The following is a 21,015-nucleotide window of genomic DNA, read 5'->3' as shown; positions in this document are numbered from 1 at the left end:
AAAGTACAGTTTTGTACCTACCATAAATGTAGATGTTCGAGGATCCCCATTGCTGCAGTCCTTACTATTGGGTAGTCCGCTGTCCAGTCGGCCCGAATACCAGAGTATATGGCTGACGTCGGTCAGGGCGCATTAGACTGACGTCAGTACGTCAGGGTACTAATGCGCATGACCGACGTCATATCCTCAGTCTTTTCTTGCCCCAGATGTCAGAAGACCCTAAAAGACAAGGCCCAAACTACCTGCACCAAAATATGTACAATATATACAAGAATATATACAAAAATATCAGCATGTAACCTCACCTACACAACCACCCCTAAACACAGAGGGAAGGAGGGAGGGTAAATTGGACTGCAGCAATGGGGATCCTCGAACATCTACATTTATGGTAGGTACAAAACTGTACTATGTTCTTCGTTCCCCATTGCTGCAGTCCTTACTATTGGGTAGAATCCCAAAGCAGAGGTAAGGGAGGCTGGCAAATCATAAAGAAGCAGGAGCTGACAACATGCCTTGCAAAACAGCTGTGGCAAAACCAGCCCTAGACTTAGAGTAGATAGGAAGGTGATAATGCTTAGAGAAAGTATGCACTGAACTCCAAGTAGCTGCTTCCAAAATATCCTTAGTTGCCACCCCTTAGAAATGCTGTTGAAGTGGCAGTAGCCCTAGTGGAATGAGGCCTAATCCCAGCTGGAATCTCCTTGCCATGATGGGAATGACAAAATGCGAAGCAAAGACCAATGCACGTAGGAATAGTTTGTTTTGACACAGGCTTGCCCTCTCTACTCAAAGCATAAGAAAGAAACAACTGCTGAGACTGCCTAAAATCCTTAGTCCTGCTTAAATAATAACGCAATTGCCTGTGTACATCTAAAGTGTGCAAAATCTTTTCCCCTTTATTTTGGGGATCTGCATAAAAAGTAGGCAAATGAATAGTTTGGTTTAAAGCCACACTAGAAACCACCTTAGGCATAAAGGAAGGATTAATGCGTAATGATACCCTATCCTTATGGAAAATCAAAAGGGCTCTACTGCCATAAGGGCCTGCAACTCAGACACCCTTCTTGCAGAAGTAATAGCCAACAGAAAAGCAGTCTTCCAGGACAAATATTTCAATTCAGCAGTAGCCGAGGCTCAAAAGGTTGTAGAGTAAGTTTTTCCAACACAAAATTGAGATCCCAAGCAGGAGTAGGAGCTCTACGTGGGGTCTTATATTCTTTGCCCCTCTAAGAAACTGCTTGAACAAAGGATGCGAAAACAATGGTGGGTCACAATCATAGTGAGCTGAAATTGCTGCAGCATGAATCTTAATGGAAGAGAAGGACAAACCTTTGTCCAATAACTCAGTAAGATATTGAAGAGCCACACTCAAATTAGGCTCAGAAATCTCCAAATTCTTTGCTGTACTCCAAAATAAAAATCTCTTCCATTTTTCTGCGTACACTTTCCTTGTACTAGGTCTTCTAGCTTCCATAATCACATTTAAAACTTGTTGAGGAAGTTGAGACCTGCTGTGTTTCAACACAGAATATGCCAGGCTGTTAGATGAAGAGAGTGAAGCTTGACATTGAGCAGATGACCGTCCTTCTGAGATAACAGATGAGGAATCAGAGGTAAAGGCCATGGAGGCTTCTTTACCAGACTCCGTAGTAGTGGGTACCAGTGTTGCCGAGGCCAATCTGGAGCTATCAAAATCATCCTTGGCCTGTCTTGTCTGACCTTTAATAGTACCTTTGGAAGAAGAGGCAGAGGTGGAAAGGCATACACATGAAGGTTTTCCAACTGAAAGACAGAGCATCCACTTTCCAAGCTGTGTGATGAAACCCCTTTGTGCAATACTTTGGCAGCTGGTGGTTTAGTGGAGAAGCGAACAGATCTATGTCTGGAGTTCCCCATGACACTGTCAATTTCTGAAATACATGAAGATCCAGTTTCCACTCGTGGGGATCCATGATTTGTCTGCTTAACACATCTGCTAAGGAGTTCTGTGCTCGGCAGAAACCTTGCCTGAAGAGTTAGTTGCAAGCTTAGCGCAGTCTCCCATAAAATCATTGCTTGCCTGCATAGAGGATAAGAATGTGTTCCCCTTGCTTGTTGATGTACCACATGACAGTTGTGTTGTCTGTTAGAATCAACACCTGCCCTGGAAGAAGTAACTCCTTGAAAGCCATTAATGCAAACTGGACTGCTAACATCTCCTTCATGTTGATATGTAGATGCTGTAGTCTGGCAGGCCACTTGTCTTGTATCCACTTTCCATTTAGATGAGCTCCCCAAGCAATGTCCGAGGCATCTGTCGTTAAAATCTGACTCGCCTCTGGCGGGTCACAGAGAGTCCCTTGTTTAGGTGACATTCCTGAGCCCACCACAAAAATTCTTTTTGAAGGCAAGGTATTATTTGAATGACAGTGTCCAAATCCTGGCAGTGCTGTGTCCATACATTTTGAGATACCATTGTAGCTTCCTCATATGCAGTTTGGCATTGGGAAGCACCAGAATACAAGATGCCATGAACCCTAATGCTTGAAGGACTGTCCTTGCAGTCAGCACGGACTGATGAGATAGTTGATGGAAGTAAAGTGATAGACTCTTTTGTTTGTCCGGGGTTAAAAAGGCCATCTGGGCTGCTGTATTCAGTCTCACACCCAGAAAGCACATGTCTTGAGAGGGTACTAGACTGGACTTTATTTCGTTCACAGAATACCCTAGGCATCTTAGCACTGCTATAACATATTCCAGATGCTGTAGAAGGTCTTCCTTTTCTTGAGCCAGAATCAGGCAGTCGTCCAAGTAAGGATAGATTTGAATTCCTTGTAGCCTGAAGTAAGCTATCACTGGAGCCAGAACCTTTGTGAATACTCTGGGCAGTAGATAAGCCAAAGGGCAATGCAGAGAACTGATAATGAGAATTTCCAGCTCGAAACGCAGATACTTCCTGCAACTTAGCCTTATAGGCACATGAAGGTAAGCTTCCTTGAGATCTAAAGTTACCATCCAGTGATCTTTGCCCAGCAGAGGTAAAAGCTGTTGTAACGTCAACATCTTGAACTTGGGAATGTCCAGATAAGTGTTGAGGAGAGATAAATCCAAAATTGGTCTCCACGTGTTCCCCTTCTTTGGTACTAGGAACAGGCGAGAATAAAATCCTAGGCCCCTTTCTGATACAGGAACTGGCTGAATGGCCCCATCTGGAGTAACTGAGAAATTTGCTTGTGAGCCTCTTTTCTTTGTGGAGGAGGAACGTCTGGCATGCCTTTGAAAGGAGGCATTGTATGGAAATAAAACCTGTAACCGTGGTGAATGATATCCAACACCCATCTGTCTTGAGTAATTAAATCCCAATTTCCTTTGAAAAGAGACAGTCTTCCTCCCAAAGGAGCTACCAGGCGAGAATCTACTGGCAGCTGAAAAGGCAGGTCATTGGGTCTGTTTACGAAAGGACTGACCCCTGCCCTCACCAGAAGTCTGAGCAGGTGAACTCCCTGTTCTAGGCCTAAAGAACCTTGAGCTCTGCCCCTACCACGTCTAGACCTACCCCTAGACTGGGAATCATAAGCAGGATATGTCCACCCCTTAGCAGGCCAATTTCTACTAAACTTCGGTGGCTGCACCTGCAAAAATCTTTAACAGTTTGCATAGACTTAGCTTTGTCCTCCATTTTCTTTAAAACTGCTTCCACAGGCGAACCAAACAACACATCAGACTGTAAAGGAGCATCCAAAATCCTTGTCTTAACATGCTCAGCTAAATTCTGATCCCTCAACCAGGCATGCCTGAAGAACAGAACTAGTGGCAGCCACCCTCGAGGAGGCCTGTACAGCATCAAAACCACATTGCAAAGAATGCTTACCCACTTGTTCAGACACATGAACCAAATCCAGCAACTCTTTACACTCAATACCTTCCGCCAAAGCATCCACCTTAGATTTCAATTGTGAAAGGAGATAATTTTGATATTTTAGCATGTGAAACTGACAATTCAAGCTCTCATGGCTAGAGTGGAAGAAGTATACACTTTCTTTCCCCACCTATCCAAAGCCCTTGCCTCTATCAGTGGGAACAGGAATTTTAACCACAGAGGCCTTAACACCTTTAGGCCCCTGAGAAACAGTTTCTGGGTCCGCCCTAGGACTCTTAAACAAATACTTATGAGCTTCAGGCACCCTATAGTATCTATCGGGTTTAACAGGAGCAGGAGGCAAAGAGTCAGGGTTCAGGGAAGCCTCTGCAAAAACATCTTCCACCACATTCAACACAGGAGGTATAGCTAAGGGCCGATGCTGGGGTAAAAACAAGAATTCCCTAAGCCTTTTCCTGGAATCAGAGTAATCCTGGCCTTCCCATTTAAAGTGCTCCCTCATGGAATGCAGAGTCTCTGAAAATGAGAAATCCTCAGGAGGAGAAGCTGTAGGAGTGGAATCATCCACATCAGAATCAGAATAAGGAGGATACTCCTGCAAATCTTCCACAGAAGACTCAGAAGCCTCTGAACACTGTTCAAAACTATCAAACTCGGTTCCACCCTGGGCCTCTTATCAGGAGGGGCATAGAACCTCTAATCATAGTAATCAAATCTTCTGCCATTTTAAGCATATGTTTCTTAGGTACAGAACCGAAATGCTAGGAGAAGCCCCCACTGAAGCTGAACTTGGCCTACCTCTCAAAGAAGTTTTGGCAACAGAAGGAGAGGCTCTAACTACCTTGGGAAGAGAGGGAAGAACAGTTAGCTGCGAAGGGGCCTCAGCCTGGCCTACCTCCTGAGAAGGCACATCCTGTAACAGTAAAGTTTCTGCCTGAGACTCCATAGAAACTCCTGGCAAAACCTCTGGCTCCACTGAGCCTTCTAAAGAACCGGCGTCCGGGACTGCGGTTCATCAACCCTAGGCTTCACTGTTTTGTCCTTGCGCTTCTTGGACGAAGCGGGCGTCGGAACATCCGACGGCATTTTATAATTGCAACGCTTCCCAAACACTAACCTAGCACAATCTAACCGTCTCTTAATAGTGCGTTTGTTAAACCTAGCACAAGAGCGGCATCCAACAACGTCGTGCTCAGGCCCTAAACAAGGTATACACAAGGTATGGTAATCCCTATGAGGTATCTGTTTCCCACAAGAAATACAGTTATTCACTTTTTCTGACATCCGGTTAAATACTGAGGCAAGAAAAACCAAAATGTTCCCCAACGGGGTACTTAGCCAACTCTGATTCGGTCTGAAACTCCGGCTTCGGAAATATTTCAGAACGCCAACCTGCACTCGCAAAACTGCTTCTGCATCGGACCATGCGGCAAAAAAGACTGAGGATATGACGTCGGTCATGCGCATTAGTACCCTGACGTACTGACGTCAGTCTAATGCGCCCTGACCGACGTCAGCCATATACTCTGGTATTCGGGCCGACTGGACAGCGGACTACCCAATAGTAAGGACTGCAGCAATGGGGAACGAAGAACATCTTCAAAAGAGACCACAGCTCTCTCTCTCTTCTGAGTCAGGCAGAATTGTTTTTCTCGCCCTCCCACCCAGTCATAGTTGTCTTGTTAAATACCACTGTCTTTCTAGTTGCCTGCCTATTATGTTAATCTGACCATATATCTCATTTCCTCTCTACTTTCAGTGGCTTGTGTGAGTAATCACTAAATCAAAAAACCCTCCCCTTCAAATATTTAAATTTATTGGCCATCCTACTGTATTCCATAGTACCAGAATACAAAAATGATCACCCCTTTCAACCCATCTTGCAGTTTTAAAAATAGTAACTCTCCACTAAACCTTAACTTTTTAAACAGGTAAAACTTAAGTTACCTACTTTCACGTCTACCTTCTCTAGTGCACACTGCAGTGTGCATTTTTTTTCATCTTACTTTTAAGTATCCCTTTGACTAGCACTTTCTCTAATACCTGCTGGAAAGCACTAGAAAGCCTTAAACTGATACAAGCACTCAACTCTCCTTGTTAATAAAGAAAAATTAATAGTAGGCACTAAACAGCCTATAATTGCAAAGTACCTTGCTAAGGGGTAAGGGAAAACAGCTCCTGTACTTTACAAAAAAAAAAAGGCATCAAACCAGGCATGTCCAAAGGTCAGCTTCCGGTGATTTCTCCTGTCCACCTGGTGAATCTGGGCATACTGGGGCAATGCAGTAATTGCCTCATGTACACAGACAACCCTCACCTCCTACCACCCAACACTACAACCTGTGAGAGATGCACTTACACAGCCAAAATGGAAGCAAAGCTCTCTCCACCCAAGATTGTGCTAGACAGTCAAGAGGAGAAGGTTAACACCCACACTACACCTCAAGCAACACATAGCCCTTCTAAACCCACACCACCAACACCCAGATATAGCAACACTAAATCCAGATATGCAGAGGCCCTTAACTGTAACCTGTCCAAGCAACAAGGACCTCTGAAGCTGAAACGCAAACAAACACCAATCGCAACCAAAGTGTCACATAGTTCAAAACACCTGTGTGCCACCCAGCAACAGCCCCCAAGGCAAGACAATGTACCTAACACTTTAGTCATAGGTGACTCTATAGTCCGGCACACTAATGTCCCTCTCACCAGGCTGAACAAGGAGAAAATTACAGTCAGCTGCCTGTCGGGTGCCAGGATCTGCCACATAACGCATGCACTCAAGTCACTCCACAACAAGTACAAATATGACTCTGTCATTGTCCATGTTGGAGTGAATGACTTGAGACGCACTCCTGGACTACATGAAAAGAGACATGGAAGAGCTCTCGGATCATGTGGCCCAGGCAGGTATGACCCTAGCCCTGAGTAGCATCCTGCCTTCGCCCAGAATGATACCACAATATAAGGACAAAATGATTGCCTTCAACAATTGGCTAAGCTTCTGGTGTCATTCAAAGGGGATCCAGTATCTGTCTGCCTGGGACGACATAACTGACAGACCACGATGCTTTGCCAGAGATGGTCTGCACCTGTCGCCTCTGGGATTCAGGTTACTGGCTAAGGCTCTTGCCACCCCTATAGTGCCTTTTTTAGGCAAAGTTCAAAGAACAAAACCACCACCGTAATAGGTACAAGCATGCAAAATCTGAAGGTAATGCTACTCAATGCTAGAAGTCTAAACCTCAAAATGCACTCTCTCGAGGCACTCCTAAAAATGGAGAACATCGATATCTGTGCAGTAACTGAGACCTGGTTCAAGGCTCCAGAGAGCACCCCTGCAATACCAGGCTACAACTCTTACCACACTTTTCAGCCACCAAAGCAGGACCGAAACACTAAAGGTGGAGGTGTGTCAATATTCACCAAGGATATTCACACCACCAGGCTAGTTGCCCAACACAATGCGTCTGAAATTCTACAGGTGCAACTAACGCTAGCTAAGACTGCAATCCAAATTGCAGCTTGCTACAGATCCCCCACCATACCCCAAGATTCTCACTACACCTTTCTAAACATACTGGAAAATATTAAGATAGAACCAAACACCCTAATACTGGGTGATTTTAACTACCCTGCCATTAACTGGGAAAGCTACTCATGTACCAACACTTTTGCCCAACAGTTCTTAGAATTCATAAATTCCACCGCCCTGGATCAACTAATCCATAGTCCCACCAGGGGCTCCAATATCCTAGACCTGGTCATTACCAACATGGGAAATAGATGTTCCACACCTATGGTCACCCCTTCGTTAGTCACATCTGACCATACGCTAATCACCCTTAACATCCACATCCCACCCCCACGTAAGGAAACCTCCATAAAAAACTTCTCCAAAGCCAACTTCATGCTACTCAAGTCAGAAGTGACCAACTTCATGACACCCATGCAGACGGGAGCTGAAAGTTCAACTGCTGAATCCTACACTAAGGCACTGTACGAGCACATCCACTCATGCATAAATCGTGCCATCCCAAATAGAACCAAGATGCTCTCGTCCAAAAAAAAGAAGCCAATCTGGTGGTCCCCTGCCATAAACAAACTTTACAACAAAAGGAAGAAACTTTTGCAGAAAAGAGGAAAATCCCAGGATGCAAAAAACTTCCTTACCAGCCTCAGTAAGAAACTGAGATCCCTCATAAAATCCTTGAAAGCTAGTTACGAAAATAAAATTGCCAAAGATTCCAAAGATCACAACAAGGCATTCTATAACTATGTCAACAATCTAAATGGCAATGCTCAGATCTGCTCTGAGCTAAAACAGAATGGCATTAAATATACTGATCCCAAGGATATTGCCAATACCCTGGCAGATCGATACAGTGCCAACTTCACCCCCGTCTCACCCCCTAAATGGCCCATCTCAATACCGGAAGATTGCCAAATTCCGGTAATAACGGTAACACAGGTAAAAAACGCACTCTCCAAATCTAAGAATACAGCATCCATGGGACCAGATGACATCCCGGGCTGTGTACTACATGAACTACAATATGATCTACTACAATATGGTCTACTACAGGATATGTACCCAAAGAGTGGCGTACAGCAACAGTGGTCCCTCTCCACAAAGGTGGTGCCTCAACGGATCCTGGAAACTATCACCCCATAAGTCTCACTAGCTTGGTTTGCAAAGCTATGGAAAGGATCATCATGGACCCTATAAATAAAGATATTGGGGACCTACAGACACTGGATCCTACCCAATTCGGCTTTGTTAAGGGCAGATCCTGCCTCTTAAACCTGGTCAATTTCTTTGAAACAGTCACCAAGGCCATTGACAAGGGGAAGGTGGTCCACACAGCCTACCTGGACCTCGCAAAAGCCTTCGATACAATACCCCACTCAGGCATTATAGATAAGCTCACCAGCTTAAATATAAACCCCTATGTCACTAGATGGGTTGCAAACTGGCTCAAGGACAGAACCCACATGGTTAGAATAGCTGGAGCCATGTCAGACTCCAAACCAGTTACAAGTGGCGTCCCACAAGGCTCAGTCTTGGGACCTCTCTTGTTCGGTACATATTTCTCGGAGGTACAGGCCAACATGGAAGGACTGTGGCTGACCAAGTTCGCAGATGACTGCAAACTGGGCGCCATAATAGACTCTCCAGCCGACACAAGCATCCTCCAAAAGGGCCTCATAGAAACAGACAACTGGTGCCAGAGCCATGGCCTCAAGCTAAACGCCAAAAAGTGTATAGTCATCCCCTTTGGCAAAAACAAAGTGCCCACAAATTACCACATAGGTGGTAATCCATTAAGTACAGAAGACGTAATTAGGGACCCAAGTTGATAGCAATCTCTCATTTGACAACCACTTAGCCAAAGTGGTTAGAAAAACATTTTATATAGCCCACCTAATCATGACGGGATTCACATCTAGATCAGGGGAGGTCATTGTGCCTCTTTACTCATCCCTCATCAGGCCCATAATTGAGTACAATGCACATTTTGGGATGTACCTTACCAGACACCTGCAGCAACTGGAAAGACCCCAAAAGTACCTCACCAAGAGGATCAAGGGGCTCAAACAGATGCCGTATGCTGCCCGGTTAAAGAAACTCCAGCTCTACTCAGTGGCATACCGCCTGCTCAGAGGCGATCTGTGCCTGACGTATAAAGCCATGTCCAACCCAGAATTAATGGACATGCTGCACCTCAGAAAATCCAAATCCCATCGAGCTACGCTCGAGGGACTTAAACCTCAGCACTGAAATAAATAGGACATGCTGGAGGGACAGATTCATAATCCAGAGGCTCCCTTCACTCTGGAATAAAATCCCAGTCCAGGTTAGGCAGAGTCCCTCATTGACTCTCTTCAAGAGGAATCTTGATGAGTGGATGGGAGATCGTAGGTTTACCCCGGGTATCACTTCTGTGTCACTGTTAGACAGAGGCACAGTATACGAACCTCGAAAAAGGGCATAGCAAAATTAATTTAAAATGGGTGGCGAAAGCCATACACACTCTGGCTAGGCTTATAAATGCCCTAGGGCAGATAGCCTAGTATGAACCTATGAACCGGCACCTCACCTAAGTGTCATGTTTAATCATAGCCTCACCTCAGGTTTCGTGCCCACTGAGTGGCGCACAGCTAAAGTTATCCCACTCCACAAGGGGGGATCCACCTTGGATCCTGGAAACTACCGTCCCATCAGTCTGACAAGCCTTATCTGCAAGGCCATGGAGCATATTATCATGGAACTTATAAACAAAGACATTGGCAACCTTCAAACACTGGACCCCACCCAGTTTGGGTTCGTGAGGGGCTGATCTTGTCTTCTGAACTTGATTGACTTCTTTGAATCAGTCTCCAGAGCCATGGACAAGGGTAAGGTGGCCCACACAGCCAATCTAGACCTTGCCAAGGCCTTTGACACCATCCCCCACTCTGGAATCATACATAAACTTACTAAGCTGGGCATTAATCCCTACGTCACCCAATGGGTTGCTAACTGGCTTACTGATAGAACCCACACTGTAAAAGTAGCCGACTCCAAATCCAGCTCCAGACAAGTGACAAGTGGAGTACCTCAGGGTTCAGTCCTGGGACCACTCTTGTTTGGCATCTACTTCTCTGAAGTACAGGCCAACACTAAAGGACTCTGGATAACAAAGTTTGCAGATGACTGCAAACTGGGAGCCATTATTGAATCCCCAGATGATGTGGATACTCTACAAAAAGGCCTTACAGAAACAGATGCTTGGTGCCAGAGCCATGGGCTCAAGCTCAATGCCAAGAAATGTATAGTTATCCCCTTTGGGAAAACACATGTATCCGCGAATTACCATACAGGTGGCAGTACACTAAACACTGAAAGTTTGATAAGAGACTTAGGGACACAGGTGGACAGTGGTCTCACCTTCGATAACCACATCGCCACAACAGTCAGGAAATCCTTCTATGTGGCACACCTCATCACTAAGGGCTTTTCATCCAGAAAAAAGAGGTCATTGTCCCACTGTACTCATCCCTTATTAGACCCATAAAAGAATACAATGCCCCGTTTGGTATGTACCTCTCAAGACATCTGCAACAACTGGAAAGGCCACAGAAATACCTCCCTAAAAGAATCACAGGCCTAAAGCAGATGCCCTACGCTGACCGCCTTAAAAAACTCCAGCTATACTCTGTCGCATATCGTCTACTCAGAGGCAATCTTTGCTTAACATACAAGGCCATGTCAAACCCAGAGCTGTTGGACATACTACAACTAAAGAAATCCCAATCCCTCAGAGCCACACGCTCCAGGGATCTAAACCTGGTCATCACAATAAACAAAACATGCTGGAGGGATAGGTTCCTGACCCAGAGACTCCCCAGACTCTGGAATAGATTGCCCATACATGTCAAGCAGAGTGCCTCTTTGGTCCTCTTCAAAAGGAACCTTGACGACTGGATGGGAGAAAGGAAATTCACCCCGGGGATCACGTCAGTCACCCTGCTAGACAGGGGTCCAGGGAAGTAAATAGTGTGGGAAGAAATAGCCAGGGAATTGTTATGGCTAGGCTTGTATAGGCCCTAGGGCTGATAGGTTCATAGGTTGGTACTAGGCTATGAACTCTGCTGAAGCTGTAGGCTCAAAGTGGTGTAGGGTGAGCTTTTCCAACACAACGTTAAGGTCCCAAACCAGGGTAGGAGCTCATCTGGGTGGCCTTGCATTGTTAGCCCCTCTTAGGAACAGTTTGATGAGAGGGTGTGAGAAGAAAGGTGGCTCTGTGCTGTAATGAGCAGAGATGGCAGAGGCATGAATTTTATTAGAAGAGAAGGACAGACCCCTGTGTAGCAGGTCAGCTAGGTAATTCAGGATGAGAGGTAGGGAGGGCTATGCTGTTTCAGCTCCCTTAGCCTGGATCCAAGTGCAAAACTTTTTCCACTTGTCAGCATAGGATTTTCTAGTGCTGGGGCGTCTGGCTTCACGTATAACATCCAGGACTTGTTTGCTTAGGCTGGCAGCTGGAAGAGAGGTCAGGGAATAAGCCTGGCTGCCAGGTTCAGGGTCTGCAATTGTGGATGCATAAATTCTCCATTCTTCTGGGTCAGGAGTGTTGGGATGTGAGGTAGGTGCCATGGTGGCAGGCTGCGCAGCAGTAGGTACCAGTGCTGGCGTGGCCAGTCTGGGGCAAGATTCCCCTTGGTTTTTCCTCCCTTATTTTGAGCAGTACCTTTGAAATGAGTGGTAGAAGGGGAAATGCATAGATAGACAGGTTTACCCACTGGAAGGATAGAGCATCCACTTTCCAGGCCTTGCTGTGAGGTTCCCTGGTGCAGAATTTGCTGAGCTAATGACTGGAGTGGGAGGCAAAGAGGTCCACCTTCAGGGTGCCCCACTTCTGGGTTACAAGGTTGAAGGATCTGTGGTCTAGCTGCCCCTCATGTGGGTCTAGCAGATTTTTGCTTAAGTTGTCTGCCAGAGAGTTTAGGGAGCCTGGCAGGAATTATGCTAGCAAGTGTATTTGCATGGTTGAGGCCGTGTGCCAAGGGTCATGGCGAGCCTGCAGAGAGGATAACAGTGAGTCCTTCCCAGCTTGTTGATATACCACATCACCGTGGTATTGTCTGTTTTGATCACTAGAGGGCCCGGGGAGAGTAGGGGTCTGAAAGCTGTCAGGGAGTGCTGAAAGTACAGTTTTGTACCTACCATAAATGTAGATGTTCAAGTGCTAATACAGCTGCAGTAATCACAGATGGGTTTTCTGCCGTCAGGCGGTCCCTCGGTCGGCCGAATTCCAAAGTCTTGGTCCGGCATCGATTGTCATCGCTTTCTCTTCTGACGTCAGTGAGGCCAGAGTATATAAGACACAGCCGACGCCATGTTCTTCAGTCTTTCTTGCCCCAGATGTCAGGTGCCCCCAGAAGGAAGGCAATACATAAATTATGCTTGTATGTGTATACATGCAATGCAATATAATCCAAAAACAGTGGTTGCAAGCAAATAAACCATAGAAGGATAACCCAGTCAGGTTGTATGAAGAGGTTGTTAGGCCCCATGCCTTTACCAAGTGGGGAAGGAGGGAGGGAAACCTGTACTGCAGCTGTATTAGCACTCGAACATCTACATTTATGGTAGGTACAAAACTGTACTATGTTCATCGTGCATACAGCTGCAGTAATCACAGATGGGTAGAGTCCCAAAGCTACGCACAGGGTGGTAGGTACTAGGAGGAACTGGGTTGAGCCAGAATGCCCTGCAAAACAGCAGTGGCAAAGCCTGCTCTTGTTCTGGAATATAAAGGCAGGTGGTAGTGTTTTGTGAAGGTATGTACAGAACTCCAAGTGGCTGCCTCCAGAATATCTTTGGTAGGAACTCCTCTGAGGAAGGCTGTAGAGGTAGCTGTGGCCCTGGTGGAGTGTGATCTGATACCTGTAGGAACAGATTTCCCATGATAGGAATAACAAAACCGTATGCAGTGGCCTATCCACTTTGAAATAGTCTGCTTGGAAACTGGCTTCCCTTGAGCCCCTACAGCATAGGACACAAAGAGTTGTTCTGATTTCCTGAAGGACTTTGTTCTGTCCAAATAGTAACGTAGCTGCCTATGGATGTCTAAAGAATGTAGCAGCCTTTCCCCTTTGTTTTGAGGATTGGGGTAAAAGGTAGGAAGGTGTATGGCTTGATTTAAAGCTACCCTGGATACCACTTTATGCATAAATGATGGGTTGGTACGAAGGGAAACCCTGTCCTGATGGAAAATGAGAAAGGGCTGCACCGCCATGAGGGCCTGTAGTTCCGAAACTCTACGAGCTGAAGTGATAGCCAGAAGGAAGGCAGTTTTCCAGGACAAATATTGCAAATCTGTTGAGGCAGCTGGTTCAAAAGGAGGCAATGTTAATTTTTCCAATATGTAATTAAGATCCCATGCTGGTATTGGTTGTTTCCTTGGTGGTCTAATATTCTTAGCCCCTCTGAGGAACTGTCGTAAGAGTGGGTGAGAAAATAAAGGAGGATCCGTGTTGTATTCTGCAGAAATGGCTGAGGCATGGACTTTTATGGAAGAAAATGAAAGTCCACTGTTCAGCAGCTCAGCTAGATACTGTAATACCTGAGGCAAGTTCAGTTTTCTAGGGTCCTGGCCTTTTTTCTCATTCCAAGAACAAAACCGCTTCCATTTTGCGGAGTAAGCTTTTTCTAGTAGATGGCCTTCTGGCCTCCAAAATGACATCCTGCACCTCCTTGGAGAGTAGGGTCTGTTGTGGTGTTAAGAAATTTTCCTTGCAGCGAGATTGAGTGTTTTCAGTTGACTGTGGAGAGTTTTGTAGATGTGCTGAGTCAGCAGAAGAGGCATTAGAGGCAGGGACCAGGGAGGAGTATGTGTTAGGCTCCTCAGCAGTGGGTACCAGTGTTGCCTTGGCCAATCTGGAGCGATCAGTATCATCTTCGGTCTGTCTGCTCTTGCTTTCAAAAGTACCTTGGGCAGAAGAGGCAGAGGTGGGAATGCGTAAACTGTCCATGCTGTCTAACTGAATGAAAGGGCGTCCACTCTCCAGGCCTTTGGATGAAAGGTCCTCGAACAAAACTTTTTCAATTGATGATTCCTGTGGGAGGCAAAAAGATCTATGTCTGGCCTCCCCCACACTTGGGTTATTTCTGTAAACACCTGAGGATGTAACTTCCATTCGTGTGGATCTGTGATATTTCTGCTTAATTTGTCTGCCAGCGTGTTTTCCAATCCTGGCAGATACTGTGCTTGAAGTTCGATTTGCCTTTCCAGAGCCAAGTTCCATAGAGTCATGGCTAGTCTGCACAAGGGGTATGAATGTGTTCCTCCTTGTTTATGTACCACATTACTGTAGTGTTGCCTGTTCTTATCAGTAATTGTCCTGGATGCAGGAAGTCCTTGAAAGCTGTAATTGCATTTATTACTGCTAGCATTTCTTTTTGGTTGATGTGAAGGTGCTTTTCTTTTTGGGACCATTTGCCCTGGATGCACCTGTCTGTCATGTGCGCCCCCCAGGCGTAATCCGAGGCGTCTGTTGTGATAACTTGCTTTGCTTGAGGCTTGCAGAATGGGAGGCCTGTGTTTGCTTGACATGCTTGGGCCCACCATAGAAATTCCTTTTGCAAACATGGGATTATTGGTATTATTGTTTCCAAACTGTGACTGTGTTGAGACCATAGGTTTTTTAGGTACCATTGAAGTTTCCTCATATGCAGCTTTGCACATGGGATTAAAAGAATGCAAGATGCCATGAATCCCAGAGCCTGCAGGATTTTCCTTGCAGTAAGCCTGGTACTTTTTGCTAGTATTTTGAAGTAATGAGATAGTTGCCCCTGTTTTTCTGGCGTAAGATGGGCCATCTGGGTGTTTGTGTCCAAGTTGGCACCCAGGAAAGTTATTTTCTGAGATGGTGTTAGCCTTGATTTCTCTTTGTTGACTGTGTATCCCAGAGAATTTAATAACCGTGTCACATATGCCAGATGTTCCAGAAGTATGTGTTTGCTGTCCGCTTGGATCAGGCAGTCGTCCAAATAAGGGTAAATTTGTATCCCTTGAAGTCTGCAGTAGGCAATCACTGATGCCAGGCACTTTGTGAATACTCTGGGCACAGTAGATAAGCCAAAGGGCAATGCAGAGAATTGATAGTGGATTGAACCTGCAAGAAATCTGAGGTATCTTCTGCAGCTTTGTCTGATTGGGACATGCAGGTATGCCTCCTTGAGGTCCAATGTTACCAGCCAAAACTCCTTGCCCAGCATGGGAAGAAGTTGCTGTAATGTGAGCATCTTGAATTTTGGTACGAGTAGAAATGTGTTTAGGATGGATAAGTCCAGAATGGGTCTCCAGTCGGTTCCTTTCCTTGGTACCAGAAAAAGTCTTGAATAAAAACCTTGACCTTGTTCGTGAGTAGGTACCTCTTGAATAGCTCTCATGCTTATGAGTTTTGAAATTTGTAGTTGTGCCTCTGCCCTTTGATTCTGTGGCAGGTTTGGCATGCCTCTCATTTTTGGAAGAGTGTGAAAATGAAATTTGTAGCCTCTGTTTATAATGTCCAGGATCCATTTGTCTGTTGTGACAATATGCCAATTGGCTGCAAATAATGCTAGCTTTCCTCCCAAAGGTGCTGCCAGCTGAGACGTGCTTGGCATGGAAATGAGGGAGTCATTGGGTTTGCTTCCTGTATTGTTGTGCATTGTCCTCGCCACCTCTTGGTGCTGGAGTTTGCCATTGTCGTCCTCTATATGATCCATGTGATTGCCCTCTGCCCCTTGTGCGTCTGTATCTACCTCTTTGGGGCTTGTCAGTGGCTGGAAAGGACCAGTTTTTTGAAGGCTAATTTCTGCTAAAACGTGGTGGTTGGACCTGTAAAAAGGCTTTGACAGTTTGCATAGATTTGGCTTTTTCTTCCATTTTCCGTAGTATCTCCTCAGCATTAGTGCCAAACAGCACATCCTTTTGTAAAGGAGCATCTAGAAGTTTAGCTTTGACATGATCAGGCAAGTTTTGTTCTCTAAGCCAGGCATGTCTGCGAATGACTGATCCTGTAGCAGCCGCTCTACTTGAAGCTTCTAGGGCATCATAACCATATTGTAAAGTGTATTTACGCACTTGCTCTGCACTATGCATCATATCCTGTAACTCCTTTAAATCTGGTTGTTCAGGTTGAGACATTTTATTCCTTAATTGTGATAACAGGAACTGTTGATATTTAAGCATATGAAACTGACAATTTAAGGCCCTCATGGCTAGGGTGGCCGAGGTATATACCTTTTTACCCCACCTTTCTAAAGATCTTGACTCCCTTTCTGCAGGAAGTGGATTCTTGGCAGTGGAGGCCTTCAATCCCTTGGGGCCTTGTGAAATGGTTTCAGGGTCAGCATTATGGCTTTTGAAGAGAAATTGGTGAGAGTTGGGTACTCTGTAATACCTATCAGGTTTGACTGGTGCAGGAGGCAGAGAATCCGGGTTAAGGCAAGCCTCCGAATAAACATCATCAAGTATGTCCAAAACAGGGGGTATCGCCAGAGGTCTGTGTTGAGGTAACAAAAGAAATTCCCTAAGTCTTTTCTTGGAATCTGAAAAGTCTTGGCCTTCCCAATGGAAGTGTTCCCTCAAGGTGTGCAAGGTTTCCCCAAAGGAAAAATCTTCAGGAGGAGATACAGAAGGGATGGACTGTTCTGCATCCAAATCCTCAAAAGGGGAGTAGGAGTGTTCCTCTGCATCAGAATGTTCAGTTAAAATGGATCCCTGATCAGAAGAGGGAGAATCTTCCTCCACTCTGGGTCTCTTGTCGGGAGGGGGTTGAGAACCTCTGATAAGAGTAATTAAATCCTCAGCCATTTTAAGCATCTGTTTTTTAGGCATGGGACCTGGAGATGGGCCCTGTGCAACAGGCCTCTTAGGATGCCTGGCTGCTTTGGATTTAGTAAAGGCCTTAATAGAAAAAGAAGATGAGGGTCTAAAGACACCATGGGTGGAGGTGGACCTGTCCACATTAGTAGGCTCAACATTAGCAAAGGCTTCGGTGGTTGTAGTCTGGGAAAGGGCCGAGGTCCCAGCGGGTCTCTGGTACAGAGGACACCGCCAAAGGAGTGTCGTCGGTAGTCAGGGACTGCAAAGGCGTCTCGCTGAGAACCGGACCACGTGTAGCCTGTTTTGGCGTGGTGCCGGCGGGGACCGCGGGCCTCGCGTGTCGGTCCTTTTCCTTGCGTTTTTTGGACAAAACGGTAGTCGGAGTGTCCGACGACATTTTATAATCAAAAGCTTTACCAAAATAGTGTTGGGCGAACTCCGCCCGACGCTTAATAGTGTGTTTATTGAAGGTAGCGCAAAAGCGACAGCCCGAGACGTCGTGGTCTGGGCCTAAACAAGGTATGCAGAGGGCATGGAAATCCTTATGCGGTATTTGCTTCCCACAAGAAATACAATTATTAACTTTTTCTGACATCGGTCTGAGGCAAGAAAAGTTTCCCCAATGGGGTACTTAGCTTTAATGAAGACTTCGGTTTCCAAAATTTTCGTAATTCAGGAGCTGGCCGACCGGCACTTGCGAACTGCTTCTGCTTCGGGCACCGCGCGGCAAAAAAGACTAAAGAACATGGCGTCGGCTGTGTCTTATATACTCTGGCCTCACTGACGTCAGAAGAGAAAGCGACGACAATCGACGCCGGACCAAGACTTTGGAATTCGGCCGACCGAGGGACCGCCTGACGGCAGAAAACCCATCTGTCATTACTGCAGCTGTATGCACGATGAACATCAGCTAGCATCTCTTTGGTTGATGTGCAGATGTATTTGATTTGGGCTCCAATGGCCCTGAATGCACCTGCCGTCCAGGTGTGCACCACAGGCATAGTCTGATAAATCTGTGGTGAGGGTCTGGGCGGCATGGGGTTGTGAGAAGGGAAGTCCCTTGTTGTGGTTGCATACTGCTGCCCACTAAAAAACATCTTTCCTTAGACATGGTATCATGGGTATGATGGTTTCCAGGTCTTGAGAGTGTTGACACCAAAGGCTTTTTAGGTACCACTGTAGTTTCCTCATATGCAGTCTGGCATATGGAATGAGTAGAAAGCAGGAGGCCATGAACCCCAGAGCCTGCAGGATTTTCCTTGTGGATTAACTGGGTTCTGGTGGCTAGTTGAGAGAAGCAGCCCGTCAGGTAGGCTTGTTTTTCTGGAGTAAGGAATGCTATCTGGGATGCCGTGTCCAGGCTTGCTCCCAGGAATACAATTGTTTTGTGTGGGGACTAGTTTTGCTTTCTTTTCAGTATACCCCAGGGATGTCAGTAGGTCCTTTACAAAGGTCAGGTGCTGTAACAACTTTTCCTGTCTAAATCAAGCAATCATCTAAGTAGGGGTAAATCTGAATATTTCTTTGTTTGCAAAAAGCAATGGCTGGAGCCAGGCATTTTGTGAAAACTCTGGGAGCAGTGGATAAGCCAAAGGGAAGCACAGAGAACTGAAAGTGCATAGATCCTGCCCTGAAATATAGATATTTCCTGCAAGATTCCCTGACTGATGTGTGCAGGTAGGCCTCTTTTAGGTCTTGGGTGGCTAACCAAGCATCCTTGGAAAGCATAGGAATAACTGCTGAAGGGTGAGCATTTTGAATTTTGGTATCACCAGAAAGGTGTTTAGAATGGATAGATAGAGGATTAGGCACCAGGTGCTCTCTCTCTTCTGGGTACCAGGAAGAGTCTGGAATAGAAAACCTGGCCTATCTGGTCTGCAGGAATATGCTGTATTGCCCTCATGGTGAGTAGGGAATGCACTTTTACTTTTTGGCCTCTGCCCACTGGTTTGGACGAAGACCTGGGAACCCTTTTGGGGCTGGCAGAATGCGGAAATAAAATTTGTATCCCTGGGACACTATGCTTAGGACCCATCGGTTGTTGGTAATAGAGGCCCAGTTGTTTGCATGGAAGGAGAGTTTTCCTCCCAGGGGCACAAGCAGGTGGGCAAAGGTAAGGGGTGGAGGTGTAATGTCATTGTGAGTTCTTACCATAAGGGGGTGGCTGAGCACTCCCTGTTTCTGAACAGGAGGAACTCCATTGATTAGATCTCTGCATTCCCTGGGACTGCTGTCTGGGGGGTCTGCTTCCCCTGGGTCTTGGCTGAGCTGGCCTGGAGGGGGCCGGAAAGGACCAGTGCTTGGAGTGGCAATGCCTACAGAACCTTGGAGGCTGGACCTGTAAAAAGTCTTTAACTGTCTGCATAGATTGAGCTTTTTCTTCCATCTTTCTTAAGACCTCTTCTGCCTTGGTGCCAAACAAATGGTCTCTGTTCAATGGTGCGTCCGATAATTTTGATTTGACATGGTCTGGCAAGGTCCGTTCCTTAAGCCTTCTAAGGACAGAACCAGTGACTGCTGCCCTGCAAGATGCTTCTAGGGCGTCAAAGCCATACTGCAAGGTGTGCTTAGTAACTTGGCTTGCAGAATGCATAAGCTCTTGTAATTCTTTATTTTCTGTACGAGCAGGAAAGGAAGATTATTTTTTGTTTGAGGAGTTCCATGGTATGCTGCTATTTCAGCATGTGGAACTGACCATTTAGTGGTCGAACAGCAAGAGTTGGAGAGGTGTATACTTTTTTACCCCATCTGTCTAATGCTCGGGAATCTCTGTCTGAGGGGGTGGGATTCTTAGCTAAGGTTGCTTTAATTCCTTTATGTCCTTGGGAGATAACCTCTGGGTCAGCAGTAGCATTTTTTAAAATAAATTTGAGAGAGTCAGGGACTCCCTAGTACTGTCAGATTTCCTTGGAGAAGGAGGAAGGGTGTCAGGAGTCAAACTGGATTCCATAAAAACATCATCCACAACATCCAGGACAGGAGGAATGGCTAAAGGTCTGTGCTGTGGTAAATGTAAGAATTCCATGAGTCTCTTGTTTGACTTAAGATAGTCCTGACATTCCCATTGGAAATGCTCCCTTAAAGTATGCAGGGTTTCACGAAATAAAAAATCCTTGGGAGGAGAGGCAGAAGGAACGGATTCCTCTGCATCAGAATCCTCATAAGCAGAGAGGGGTTTTATGTCTTCATATTCAGAAACTTCAGTGTCAGAGTCATCAGACTTCTGTTCAGATAAAACTACTGGGGAAAAGTCTCTTTCTTTTGGAAGGGGTAGTATGGCTTCCCCTAATAAGCATAATAAAGTCTTCCTCCATTTTAAGCATTTGAGTTTGAGGCATAGAAGCAAGTGCCTGAGCTTGGGTCATCGTTTTTTTAGGCATAGTTCGTACCCTGGGCCTTAGAAAAGCAGCAGATTTAGACAGAACTGAAGATACGAAAGAAGTCATCGGTTTGCGTCGAGTATCAGTAGTGTGAAGAACTTCCATGGAAGCCAGTGCCTCCTCAGCGGCTCTGAACACATCCAAGGTAGAGACATCCGCAGGATCCTTAGTCGAAGTGTCGCGCGGCATACTGGACTCCGAACAGGTCTCAGTAGCAGCCTGCGAATCCACGTAAGTGGGCATCAGGAGCTACAAAAGGCCCTCACTGAGGACCGGAAAACTGACAACTAGCTTAATGGAAGCATCGTCGGCAGTTTTGGACCTGTGCGGTCTGTCTCTGTCTTTACCCTTACTTTTTTTCAGATAATCAGTAGTTGGATGGCTTACCAAAGCCATAGCGGAATACGAG

Source organism: Protopterus annectens, chromosome 16.part0 (genome assembly GCF_019279795.1).
Source record: "Protopterus annectens isolate FY-2018-M chromosome 16.part0, PAN1.0, whole genome shotgun sequence".
NCBI lineage: Eukaryota > Metazoa > Chordata > Ceratodontiformes > Protopteridae > Protopterus > Protopterus annectens.
This window is presented reverse-complemented; position numbering follows the sequence as displayed.